This window comes from Pseudochaenichthys georgianus, chromosome 15, assembly GCF_902827115.2.
Source record: "Pseudochaenichthys georgianus chromosome 15, fPseGeo1.2, whole genome shotgun sequence".
Classification (NCBI taxonomy): Eukaryota; Metazoa; Chordata; class Actinopteri; order Perciformes; family Channichthyidae; genus Pseudochaenichthys; species Pseudochaenichthys georgianus.
In genome coordinates, this window is record NC_047517.1 from 3,006,684 (window position 1) to 3,021,128 (window position 14,445).

The window sequence follows — 14,445 nt, forward strand, 5'->3', positions numbered from 1 at the left end:
ACACTACAACTATAGAAGTCGAGATATTATTATTTGTGAATATTAAATGAAAGTACAGTTTATTTGAGTACGTTATTGTTTACAGATGTGGGTAACATGTGACAACATTCAGAACGACCGGAAACCAAACTGCCGTGAAGTATTTCCTGTTTTTTGGAGTATTGATTACAGCGTTTAGAATGTGTTAAATGAAAAGTCATGAAAGAGTTAAGGAAGAGAAAAGGTGTGTTTAGATATATATTGAATGTACAATGTCCGTATCCTCTGATATGCGTAACAACGGACATTAAAACGTGGAGAGCCGGCCCGCAGGGAGGAGCCAGCAGAGGATATATAAACAGCGGGACCAATGGGGTTCGGCCTCTTTTCTCTGCTAGCGAGAGCCGGACGACAGCTGCTTTTCTGTCTGATCATATACCTGTTTGTAACATTACCGCGCCATATTTTTAATTATGTACCCCCCATTTGAACTTTCACAGAGACTCAATTAGTCTCCTTTTTAAAGCTTCTCTCCTGGACGCGAGAATAACCAACACAGATAACAATTGGGACCAGTTGACGTGATTTTCGTTAGACCGGGAGAGACTATAGCCAGCTGTTGCCCGGAGCCGCTGGCAATCCGTTCGACACACAGAGAGCTCGAACAACTCGGTAAGTAGAAGCCTGTTAAATCGAATTATTCAATAGTTTATGCAGTTTATGGATCCTGAAAATAGCTGTGCAATTAATGTTAAAACAGCCTAAATTCATAAATATAGTTATCTTATAACAACGTGGCGTTGTTTTGTCACAAGCAGGTGAGTTCAAATGACTTTTTTCTTATATTTAACCCTGCATGCTCTTCGTTTGTCTGTTATTACATGTCGGCTTAAGGCCAATCGCTCCAATAAGTGTTTTTTGTTACGTTTTAAGTTAACGTGAAAGGTTTGCGGCTATTAAGCAGTTGGGACTGTTTGAGACAAAGAACACGATCACAGTGGAAGCTGAGAATATTGGAGTGAGTGTTTGTGTTAAAGACAGTGTGAGGCTGTTTTTCTTTTATAAAAGTCCTTGGTGTGATGAGGGCAATCATTTCAAAAAGTGTTTCTTGTTACGTTTTAATTTAACGTGAATGGTTTTAGGCCATTAAATAGTTGGGACTGTTTGAGACAAGAACAAAGTTGAGTGAGTGTTTAAATTACAGTGTGAGGCTTTCTTTTTTTAAAAAGTCCTTTTCGAGGAAAAGTCCTGAAAAGTTTGAAGCTTTCAGTGGTTATTTTGTTGTTTTCAAACAGACATTGCGTGTGGATTACGACGAGAAATGCGACATTCGTGCGTTAGACAGACGATATTCTTCTGATTGTGTTTGGCTAGCATCCCACTTTGTCCCATTATAGCGTGTTTAAACAGAGGAGATAACCATACTGGCTCTTAAAGTCAAAACATTACGTATATGGGTTGAGGGCTATGACATAATATGAGGGGGAGTGGTGCTGAGGAACAGCAGAGTGCGGGCTGACAGGTGTCTGTGTTGACATTCCCCTTATTGTGGAATAAGGGGAATGCAGAAACTGGCTACAAGTGTTTTAGGTTAAAGTTAGACAACTAATGTCTGGGTTAGTGTTCATGACTTCATGTGTATGTCATCTAATGGTTAATCTCAATACACACACATTTTCCGTGCTTTCCAATAGTTTAAAATAGTTTTATTCCACTGTTTAATAACCTGTTCAATACAAACATGCCACTTGTAAAAATGAAATAACATTTCTGTGAACTGATATTTGTTTAGTGAGCTTATTAGAGGATGTTCCCATTTTTTGGGGATGTTCCCTTTGATTGTAAAATGTCAATGAAGATGTCAGACTTAGTATATTTGTTAATAATTACATACAACACATGGAATTTTTGTGTGTGTGTGTTCCAAGTGAATCTGCGGCCCCCTGGTGGCCAGTATATCAATGATGTGGCCCCCACCACCATCAACGTTGCCCATCCCTGACATAGAGGAAACACTCAATAGCATTTTGAAGTTTAATTGTAAGTGTTATAAATAAACACATGCTTCATCGCCGAGATATAATTGCAAGTGGTTTCTAATTATAAGATAAGAAACTTTACATAATACTCTTTCAAATAAGCAAACAAATGTATTGTAGCTAACACAAGTTATGACATTTACATAATTTCATACACTTCGGTATGCACTGTACACAGTAGATTTAGATTTTCACCAGATTTCTAATTTTCATATTTCAAAGTCAAAACCATACACTGTACAATTTTTATTTTAACATTTCAGATTTTAAAATGTGCATAATTTGTATCTTTTAATTAACTTTATTAATATTTGACAAAAAAACTTAAATCATATTTAAAAAAAAAATAAAAATCTATAAATTAAAAAAAAAAACAGAAAAGCCCCCAGATTTAACAATTCTGATGACATAGGATATTTTTTGAAGGAATACAAAGGTACTAGTCAGAGGACTAGTGCTTCAATCTTTGATCATTCGAATAGTTAGAGAACATGTCACCAAGAGAAACTAAGTTGAGACCAGACACAGAGCGAGGCTCGACTGCAGATATCAAGGGAAGGATACAAATCAGATCAGATGCTTTACACTTTCCAATTAAAAGACAGAAGCCATGGAACCAAATAGAGAAACTGTTGGAACAGTGGCAAACAAGAGGACTGGTTCCAGCAGATGATCAACCTGGACCAACAAAAGCCCATAGAAGAGCAGTACTCGACTATGAGCACGAACAATGCCTACAACAGCTAACTATATGGAGAGAAGCTGAAGAAAGATGTATAAGAGTTACAAGTCTGATACTCCATCTGGAATATGCCAGCCTATTGGCAGACAGCATACATGTGGTCCAAGTAGCAATCAAAACACCTGATAGAAGAGAACATACGATTAGAAGAAATCACAGAAGAAAGACAAACACAAAAGACAGAAATGGAAGCACTACAACTGAGACTCTTGAAGATGCAAGTAGCTGAGAAAGATACCGAAACTAATAAAAAAAAGAAAGCGGCAAGGCAAATGACAGCTACATCAGGAATGGCCATAGAACCAGAGAAGGCAGGTCAGACACCTCCAACAATTCAAGCTCAGGAAGTGCCAGAGATGCAGGTGCAGAATCAACAAAGAGGGGGAGGAGGTTTCCGAGGAAGACAAAGTGGCAGAGGAGGAGGGCGTTTCCAAGGAGGTAATCGATCAACAGGACAAGGTTTCTAAGGTGAAGAATGCTCCATATGTGGTCAGTTCTCACATTGGGCCAGATATTGTCCGCAACACAGGATGCTGCAAGTACCAGAATATTTTCCCACACAATTTCGGCAACAGCAAACACCTGCATATTCTCCTACCCAAGTACAGCCGCAAGCACAGGCATACACTCCCATACAGCATCAACAAAAGGGACAATGGAGAGGAGAGCCACGGTTATAATCAAGATGATTCACCCCCTATATATGCAGTCTTGTATCAAATGATGAGATGGGTTTAAGTGATCGGGATAATCAGTGATGGGGATTAACAGATTAGGGGAATCTCCAAATACACTGGATCCATGTTTTAGTCTGTACCAGAAACACCCCCTGTTAAGTTTATGGACAACCGGCCGGTGACCTGAGCACAATTATTGAAAATGATTACAGTAGAAACAGGCTACTAACCCACAACTACAGCTTTTACGTACAAACTCAATGAACAAAATTCCCCAGCAGATTGTGGCGACATTGCAGATATGTCCAGTCACAAAAGTTACTTATGTTCTAAATAACAGTGAGATTTAAAGTGATGGAGAAAATATGGGGACGTTATTTTATAGTGTGTGAAAAATGTGGTGCTTGAAACATGAAGGTATTTTTAAATTAATAGAAGAAAATGGTTTCTTGAAAGAGTTATTTGGAGTAGCCATGTTATAGTGGGTGAAAACAATGTTTAGGGATATGGCACAACCATTAGTAGACATTAATTGGGTTTAGATGATATTTAACATCTAAGACAGATAGTAAGATTAGGAAAATAGAGTGGAAAGGATTGGATTTATTTTACCTCAGTGTGTTAGAATTAGCTATAGGTAATGGATTGCGAGATCTCTCTATCTCTCTCTCTCTCTGCCTGTCAGAACGCTACGACCCCATATTCAGACAAATGACCTCACCACAGGAGACTCCTCCTCCTCCATCGAACAGACAGAGAACCCGAGCTGAACCAACAACGACCTGAGGCATCCAGAACCATCTCCACCTGAGGCATCCCGAACCAAACCAGTATGCTGACAAAGAGGCAAACTCTCATCGGTCCCTCAGACAGGACATGAAGTTCCAAACTGAGCCACTAGATTTGGCACAAGAGCAGAGTGTGGGACATGAGAGGGGAATACGCCCTCCATGAAACAGCGTAGAGACTGAAAAGGAGGAGATGAAATGCAAAGCAGTTGAGCCACTGAAAAGTGTTACAGCGGAAGGATTCAAGAACGGATGGACTGTGGAGAAGACAGGACGGAGGAGAGGACAGAACCAGAGGAGTTGGCTCGGCCAGCAGAACCTGAGGGGGTCGTGGCTTGACAACCAGAGGGGGAGAGAAGGAAAACGGGAGTGAGTGAGTTTACACATAAACACACTGAGGGTAGAACATATTATTCAATATTTTCATCATATAAACAAATTATTCTTTAAGAGATTCTTATTCATGTGTGCATTTGGGGAAGATTTAATTTGTTACAATATAGATCTACAGTTTAAAGGGATAGTTTTAATAACCACTCGATAAAGGCAGACAAATCTTTATTTGTATGGAAAATGTTAAAGGTAGAGCTAGTACCAAGCCAAAGAAAGTATTCCAATCTAGAGTATTGATTTCACCATTGTAGCATGGTTATTACCATAGGAGAACTGTTAAGGTGGAAACAACATTTGTTTGTCGTCCAAGATGTAGAGTTTTAAAAAGAAACTAGGCAAAGAGCGATTGCACATTTTAATTCTGAAAAACTAGTACAATTGGGAGTAATACATGCGGGGCCTTGGACTAGAGATCTTAGTCCAAAATAGTTAACAGGCACAGCAGAATCCCGATATGGGCCATTTTCCCAGACCAGCACACAGAATCCGCGATGTTCCTGGAGCAAAATCAGCACAGCAGCAAAGGAGTAAATACCTCTCCAGTGCAGCCCTACTCTACAGGTGGGAGCAGGCCTCCATAGATCGCAGATCGCAGGCAGCAAACAGGTGGAGCCGCTCCGTCTCTTCGCGACGAGCAGGCCTCCGTAGATCGCAGATCGCAGGCAGCAACAGGTAGAGCGGCTCCGTCTCTCCGCGACGACTCCGGGGTAAAGCTTCAAAAGTAAAGATTCAAGCTTCAAAAGTCATATCACATCATAATGTATCATATATCTCCTTATCTGAGTCAGCTTCTTGAGCCGTATCTGGCCGTGCAACACTTACAGTGTCACATACTGTATGCGGAAGTATTATTTTAAGCAACACATTAAGTTGGCGAAACACTCGAAACAAATGTAATTACAATTAATACAATGTTAACTGCTGAGGGAGATGGTTTTAAGATCTCTCATTGTTATATCTCGTAAAATCTGTTAAGTTAATGTTTTACGTTCAGTCTTGTATTCTGTTTTATTTTGTAGTAACCTTTCCTTCTTGTTGCAGATTACCTCACTTCCTCCCCTTGTGTGTTTTCCCTCCACTGTGATTGTCGACTCCACCCTAATTGTCTGCACCTGTTCCCCCTTAGCCTGCCTATAGTCTATATAGTTTCTGTCTCCCTTGTCTTGTTGCCAGTTTGTTTCGTTCCATGTGCCTGACTGCCAGCATGAAGTCCATGTTATCTGCTAAGAGCTAAGAACCGAGGTTTTGGAATTTACTTTATCTTTTTGACTTTTGATATATGTTAACCATTTCCTCGTAAGAGTGTTTTTTGTTATCGAAACCTGTACCTCTACGGAGAGCTCACAGTGTCACTATTTTTTCAGTAAAGACTTTTATTTGTACTTTGTTTGTCGAGTCGTGCTTTTGGGTTCATACTGGTTTGCCTAGCCGTGACAGTACGAACTGGCCAGTAAAATGGACCCAGCTGACTCAGAACAGCTGCAAGCTGCCCTTCGCTTTCAGGGGAGACGTATGAACGAACAGGAGGAGAAGATGTCTGCCATTCAGCAGGGAGTTAAGGATCTTGTTGGTAACCACAAGGGTTTTGAGTCCTCCGTAACCACACAAGTTAATCACCTGGCTGAGCAGATCCAGCGTATGCTTACTCACCTCGGGACAACACCTTCACCCCAGCCTCCAGTGGCCTCTGGAGGGTCCCCAGCTTCTCCTGCAGCCCTGGTCGCCTCTTCAATCCGTCTGGCTCCTCCAGAGAAGTTTTCTGGGGAATCTGATGGCTGTCTTCCCTTCCTGGTGCAATGTGACCTACACTTTCAACACCAGCCTGCGGCGTTCCCCACGGAGCGGTCTAAGGTTGCTTTCCTGGTCTCTCACCTTACTGGATGGGCGGCAGCATGGGCGGCAGCATGGGCAACGGCCGAGTGGTCAAGGGACTCGCAAGTCTGTGGTTCTCTTCAGATGTTCACTGATTCTTTAAGAAGGATTTTTGACCACACTTCTCCTGGCAGAGAGGCAGCCCGAGTTCTATCAAAGCTTAAACAATGTAATCACACTGTTGCAGACTATGCCATTGAATTCCGCACCATAGCCGCAGATAGCGGCTGGAACTCATTAGCTCTTTTTGATGCCTTCCTCAATGGACTCTCTGACCCTGTTAAGGATCAGTTGGCTCCACTAGACCTACCCCCTGATCTATACTCTGTAATTGCCATGGCTATCAGGATTGATAATCGCCTTACGGAGAGAAGAAAGGAGAAACTCGGAGCTGTTTCCACCAACGTCTACCACAGAGGGCAACCCAACTCGCCTCCCTCATCTGAGAGATTCTTCCCTCGTCAAGCCTCACCGCCATCACAGAGGACTGCATCCCCCAGCTCATCGGAGGAACCCATGCAGCTGGAACGTTCCAAGCTGTCAGCTGAGGAGCGGCGTTGGCGTCTTCTAGAGGGGCTGTGTTTCTACTACGGACAACGAGGTCACATGCTACCAGCCTGTCCACTAAAAGAGCAGGCTCACCAGGGAAAAGGAGGGCGCTGGTGAGCCGACTTTCTGCCTCTGGTTTCCCTTCTCGCATCCTGACCAGCGCCCAGGTACATTCTGCTACTATAACATTAACTCAAGGGGTATTAATTGATTCAGGGGCAGATGAGAGTCTGATGGACTGGGGTTAGCTAATGAGTTAAAAGTCAAGACCGAACTGTTGACCCAGCCTCTACAGGCCAGCACCTTGGACGGCAGATTGCTTTTCAAGATAACTCATAAGACTGAACCCTTAGAAATTGTCATTGATAATCATAGGGAACTCCTATCCTTTCACTTGTTTAACTCTGCTCAACACCCCGTCATATTGGGTTTTCCCTGGTTGAGGAAAACACAATCCAAACATTGATTGGCGTTCTGGTAAGATTAAAGGGTGGGGGGAGGAATGCACTACTGATTGTCTCAGACAGGGAGAAAAGATAGCTGTTGGAGGGGCTTCTTGGAATAGTGTAAGGACTGCGTCGCCAGACATTGACCAGAAACCTGAACCTCCAGACTTGGGATTAGTACCTACCTGCTATCATGACCTTGGGGACGTTTTTAGCAAGGCTAAAGCCATGACTCTTCCTCCTCATAGACCTTATGATTGTGCCATACCTTTGATCCCAGGAGCGCCTATACCTTAAGGAAGACTTTACTCAATCTCTGGTTCTGAAAGAGATTCCATGAAGGAATATATAGACACTTCGCTAAAGTCAGGGCTTATTCGTCCCTCATCCTCCCCTGCTGGGGTGGGGTTTTTCTCTGTGGGGAAAAAGGACGGTTCAATTAGGCCCTGTATTGACTATTCCCCGTTAAACAACATCACAGTCAAGAATACTTATCCTCTCCCACTCATGGTTTCAGCTTTCGAGCAGCTTCAAGATGCCAAGATCTTCACCAAATTAGATCTTAGGAATGCATATCATCTGGTCAGAATTTGCGAAGGTGATGAATGGAAGACTGGTTTCAACACCCCCACTGGCCATTATGAGTATTTAGTTATGCCTTTTGCTCTCACCAATGCTCCTGCAGTTTTTCAAGCCCTTGTCAATGAAGTTTTAAGAGACTGCTTGAATCGGTTTGTTTTTGTCTACCTCGACGACATTCTGATATCCTCACCCGACAAAGACTCACATCCATCATGTACGCCAGGTTCTCCAGCTTCTCCTCAGGAATCAGTTATTTGTCAAGGCTGAAAAATGTGATTTCCATGCCACTACTGTTTCATCATATCCCCGGGTCTTTTTCAAATGGATCCTGCTAAGCAGAGATGTTCACAAGTCTTTTTTTGCAAGTCCAAGTCAAGTCTCAAGTCTTTGGTCACAAGTCCAAGTCAAGTCTCAAGTCTTTGTGGGGTGAGACTTGATCAAGTCTCAAGTATTTGGTCACGAGTCCAAGTCAAGTCTCAAGTCTCTAAAAAAATAAAAGTCTCATGTCTCTTCTGGTTGTAATAAGCCTTCTATTGTCTGCTGCTATCCAGTCTGTTAAGAATACTGCACAGCTATATCTCCGAAATTCAAAGCATTTACTGTGTTATTATACACTGGGTCTCTAATGACATATTTTAAGTCTACTATTAATAAACATATTCCTCTATCCTCTCACTCAAACCCAGTGTCATGGTAACCTGATAAACCTGTAACATTAACGTTACGTGGTCAACAATAAACCTGTAACATGCCTATAAACCCACAGATGTATTTATGTATGTAACTATGTATTTTTCTACGTTTAACGTTAGCCAGTAGATGGTGGCACCGGAACGTAATGATTAACGTTACCGACCTTTTTTATGTCATGTCAAGAGTTGGATGTCAACGCCACTCAACTCAAACAAGTGTGACAAGCAAACATTCACTCATATTTTCAAATATTCAGTTACAAAGCTAGTAGCAAGCTAAGTTAACATTACACAGCTGATGCTGAGCTAAACATGTTTGCTAACCGTCCATATGCGTTAATGTGACTGACCTCTCCGGGTGAGTTTTCAAGTGCCTGATGAAATCCGACGTTGTTGCGCCAGCATCCTTGATTTTGATATTGCAGACTTTGCAGTGTGCGCTCCTTTTGTTGGTGCCGCCAGCGTTTTGTTCGAAGTGTTTGTAGTTGAACCTAATTACAAGCGGTACAGCCGCAGGTGTGCCGCCGGTCGCCATGGTGTTACTACGAGGTAGTAACAGAGGCGCGCACATCTGCGTAATGAGCCTGGCTAAAATAACTGGATGGCCTACCTGCCTGTCAGCACAAACTTATCTCGTGCCCTCATTGGTCATGTGCGCGTTCGTGTGTGTTGGAGGAGGCAGGCTCTATAAGGAAGTAGCAGCCTCTAGCAGATTATCTCCGGTTGTGTATTTTCAAATTCTAGCGATCTCGAGCCGGTTTCTCTCAAATGTACCTACCCCACCTTTAATACGCCAAAAATAGAAAACACAATGATTGTTCACGAGTCCCAACACACGAGTCCAAGTCGAGTCTGAAGTCTTTTGGTCACGAGTCCAAGTCAAGTCTGAAGTCTCTGTGTGTGCGACTTAAGTGCGACTTGAGTCCCCATCTCTGCTGCTAAGGTTAGTGCAGTAGCCCAGTGGAAGACTCCTGACAGCAGAAAGAAGGTCCAGCAGTGTTTGGGGTTTTTTAACTTCTATCGAAGATTTATTAGAAAGTTCAGCACTATTGCATTACCACTTTATGGTCTTACATCCCCTCAGGTTCCGTTTGTGTGGTCTACTCAGGCCGAGGATGTTAGGAATGGGTGAAGCAGGTAGGACTCAAATGCAGAATAACGAAAAGCGAGCTTTATTAAATAAATTAAAGCTGTGGCAAAACAAGGCAGAATCCAAAATATCCAACACCAACGAGCAGCACAAGGAACACAGACCGTGGAATGATATGGAGGGGAAACAATGAACAGACATGGAACACAGGGGAAGACTAAATACACAGAAGGGTAATCACAGAACAAGACACAGCTGGGCAGGGGAGGAGAAACACAAGGACAACAGGTGAACACAATTGGGTAATCAGGGAGGGAAACAGACAGAAAGCAGACAGGCAGGAAACGGGGGTGAACACTTTACACAATAAAACAGGAAACCCAAAAACTACAAATGTGACATAACATGAGAATCGTGACAGAACCCCCCCCTCAAGGGACGGATCCCAGACGTCCCAAAAAAAACTCCAGCAGGGTGGGTGGAGGGGGACCGGAGGGAGGACACATAACTAGGGCCAAGAAAGGGTGGGTGGAAGGGGTCTGGAGGACGGGTCTCGGGCGGACGGCCCGGGGGAAAGGCAGAGACCAAGGAGGGGGTCTCGGGCGGAAGGTCCGGGAGCAAGGCAGAGACCAAGGACGGGGTCTCGGGCGGAAGGCCCGGGGGCAAGGCAGAGACCAAGGAGGGGGTCTCGGGTGGACGGCCTGGGGGCAAGGCAAAGTTCAAAAAGGGGCGAAGGCCACAGCGGGCAAACTCAGGGGGCCGAGCATGAGGGCAAAAGCAGCGGCAGGAAGAGTCAGGGGGCCGGGCCCGAGGACGAAGACCGCGGCACTCAGGGGGCCGGGCTCGAGGGAGAAGACCGCGGCTCTCAGGGGGCCGGGCTCGAGGGAGAAGACCAGACAGCTCCGGAGGCCGGGCAGGACCCGGTGTCGGCCGAACAGGAACCGGAGCCAGTGGGACAGGCTTCGGCAGGATCCCCCACGGAAGAGGACCAGTAGTTGGCAGGACCCCCGGTGAGACAGGTGATGGTGGGGCCTCCAACGGAACAGGACAAGGGGTTGACAGGACCCCCGGCAGAAGAGTTGTCGGCGGGACCCCCAGAGGAACAGGACATAGGATTGGCAGGACCCCCGGCAGGAGAGCAGTCGGCGGGACCTCCAACGGCACAGGACATAGGGTTGGCAGGACCCCCGGCAGAAGAGTAGTTGGCAGGACCCCCGGCAGGAGAGTAGTCGGCGGGACCTCCAACGGGACAGGACAAGGAGCTGGTAGGACCCCCGGCAGAAGAGCAGTCGGCGGGGCCTCCAACGGCACAGGACAAAGGGTTGGTAGGACCCCCGGCAGGAGAGCAGTCGGTGGGACCTCCAACGAGATGGGACAAGGAGCTGGCAGGACCCCCGGCAGGAGAGCAGACGGCGGGACCTCCAACGGGACGGGACAAAGGGTTGGCAGGACCCCCGGCAGGAGAGTAGTCGGCGGGGCCTCCAACGGCACAGGACATAGGATTGGCAGGACCCCCGGCAGGAGAGTAGACGGCGGGACCTCCAACGAGACAGGACAAGAAGCTGGCAGGACCCCCGGCAGGAGAGTAGACGGCGGGACCTCCAACGGGACAGACATACGATTGGTAGGACCCCCGGCAGAGGAGTAGTCGACGGGGCCTCCAACGGGACAGGACATGGAGTTGGCAGGACCCCCAGCGGAACCTCCAACGGACCAGGACATTGGGTAGGGACTTGAGACGTGACTCGAGAGTGGAACTAGAGACGGAACTCCAGAGGGGACTAGAGGAGAGACTAGAGGAGGAACAAGAGGAGGGAACTCGAGAGGAGACTTGAGAGGGGAACTAGAGAGGGGACTTGAGGAGGGACTAGAGAGGGGACTAGAGGAGGGACTAAAGGAGGGACTAGAGCAGGTACTAAAGGAGGGACTAGAGCAGGGACTAGAGGAGGGACCTCGAGAGGGAACTCGAGAGGGGACTGGAGAGGCGTGACTTGAGTAGGAACTAGAGATGGAACTCGAGAGGTGACTGGAGAGGGGACTCGAGAGGGAACTGGAGATGGGACTAGAGAAGGGACTAGAGAAGGGACTAGAGAAGGGACTTGGGAAGTGACTAGAGAAGGGACTTGGGAAGGGACTAGAGAGGTGACTAAAAGGGGGACTGGAGGAGGGACTTGAGAAAGGAATTGAGTAGGGACTAGAGAAGGGACTATGGCAGCTGGGACCAGGACTGGGGCCGGAACCATGGCTGCTGGGGCCGGAACCATGGCTGCTGGGGCCGGAACCATGGCTGCTGGGACCGGCACTGGAGCCGGAGCCGCTGGAGTACGGGCTGGAATCCTGGCTGGAATCCTGGCTGGAATCCTGGCCTTGCATCTTCCAGAGACCTTTTGGAGGCTCCGTGGACCTCCAAACGCCAGACGGGTTCCTGAGAAAAGGTCTGAGGTTGGAACTGGAGCCGCTGGAACCGGAACAGAGGCCTGGACCATGGCTGTGTGGGCCAGGTAATCGAGCAAGGAAAAATAGCTCTGCGGGCCGGTACTGGTGCATGGATCCATGGCTGTGGAAACCGGAACTGAAGCCGGGATCATGGCTGTTGGAGCACTGGCTGGAATCCTTGCCCTGCGTCTCCTAGAGGCTTTTTGGAGACTCTGTGGACCTTCAACAGGACAGTAGAGGAAAGGGTTAGAAGCTTGTGCCAATTCCTTAGGGCTACTTGAAAAGGTTTGTAGCCACTCCGGCAACAAGCTCTTGAGCCAGGGCTTGCGAGCAACCTCCCGGCGTGACTCCTTCAAAGCAGCCTCTTTACCCCGTCTAGATGAGGCGTTCTTCCAGGTGTAAAAAATGTACTCCAGAGAATACCCAAGACATTCCGCCTGTGGGGCCAAAACATTGAAATCTGCTTAGTCCAAATTTGGTCGGTTCATTCTGTTAGGAATGGGTGAAGCAGGTAGGACTCAAATGCAGAATAACGAAAAGCGAGCTTTATTAAATAAATTAAAGCTGTGGCAAAACAAGGCAGAATCCAAAATATCCAACACCAACGAGCAGCACAAGGAACACAGACCGTGGAATGACATGGAGGGGAAACAATGAAGAGACATGGAACACAGGGGAAGACTAGACTAAATACACAGAAGGGTAATCACAGAACAAGACACAGCTGGGCAGGGGAGGAGAAACACAAGGACAACAGGTGAACACAATCGGGTAATCAGGGAGGGAAACAGACAGAAAGCAGACAGGCAGGAAACGGGGGTGAACACTTTACACAATAAAACAGGAAACCCAAAAACAAGAAAAACACCAACACAGACAAAACTACAAATGTGACATAACATGAGAATCGTGACAGAGGAGGCTTTCACTCGGCTCAAAAGTATGTTCACCTCTGCCCCCATTCTAACCCAAGCCGTCAGTTTGTGGTGGAGGTGGATGCCTCCAATCTAGGTGTAGGTGCTGTCCTGTCGCAGCGGTCGGAGAAGGACAACAAGATGCATCCCTGTGCTTTCCTCTCCAGAAAACTCTCGCTGGCTGAGCAGAACTACGATGTGGGAAACCGTGAGTTACTGGCTGTAAAAATAGCGCTGGAGGAGTGGCGACATTGGTTAGAGGGGGCTCAGTTTCCATTATTAGTATGGACGGATCATAACAATGTGGAATATGTAAGAAAAGCTAAACGCTTGAACTCTCATCAGGCTAGATGGACTTTATTTTTCAACCGCTTTAATTTTACTTTGTCTTACAGGCCGGGGTCCCAGAACATGAAGCCCGATGACCTGTCACGTCTATTTGACCCTGAGCCTATTGCCAAAGAGCCTGAAGCCATCCTGCCACTGAAGTGTGTGGTTGGAGCGGTGACTTGGCAGATAGAACCAGAGGTGAAGCAACCCCCACTTGCCATCCGGGGGTTAAGAGAACAATGTTTTTCATCAAGCAACGTTTTTGGTGGCCATCAATGGAGCGAGAAGTCCAGGAGTATGTGGGGGCATGCCCGGTCTGTGCTCGGAATAAAACATCCTCCAGGGCGCCAATGGGGCTTCTCCGGCCACTCCCTATTCCCAGCCGGCCATGGTCTGAGATCTCTGTGGACTTTGTCACGGGTTTACCAGAGTCTAAAGGTAACACCACCATACTCACGGTGGTGGACCGTTTCTCTAAGATGGTACATTTGATTGCCTTGCCCAAGCTTCCATCAGCCAAAGAGACGGCTGAAGTAATGATGACTAACGTTTTTCGTGTTCATGGCTTTCCAAAAAACATTGTTTCAGACAGAGGACCACAGTTTATATCGCGGTTCTGGAAGGAGTTCTGTAACCTGATCGGAGCCACAGTCAGCCTCTCGTCCGGATACCATCCAGAGTCCAATGGCCAAACAGAACGCCTGAAGCAGGATTTGGAGACGTGCCTTCGTTGTTTGGTTGCTCAGAACCCTTCGTCCTGGAGCAGATGCCTTACCTGGGTTGAATATGCCCGAAACTCGCTTCCCACTGCTTCTACCGGGTTAACCCCTTTCCAATATGCCTATGGTTACCAGCCACCTGTGTTCCCGGAGACTGAGAAGGAGGTCACGGTCCCCTCTGCCTACGCCCCGGTGAG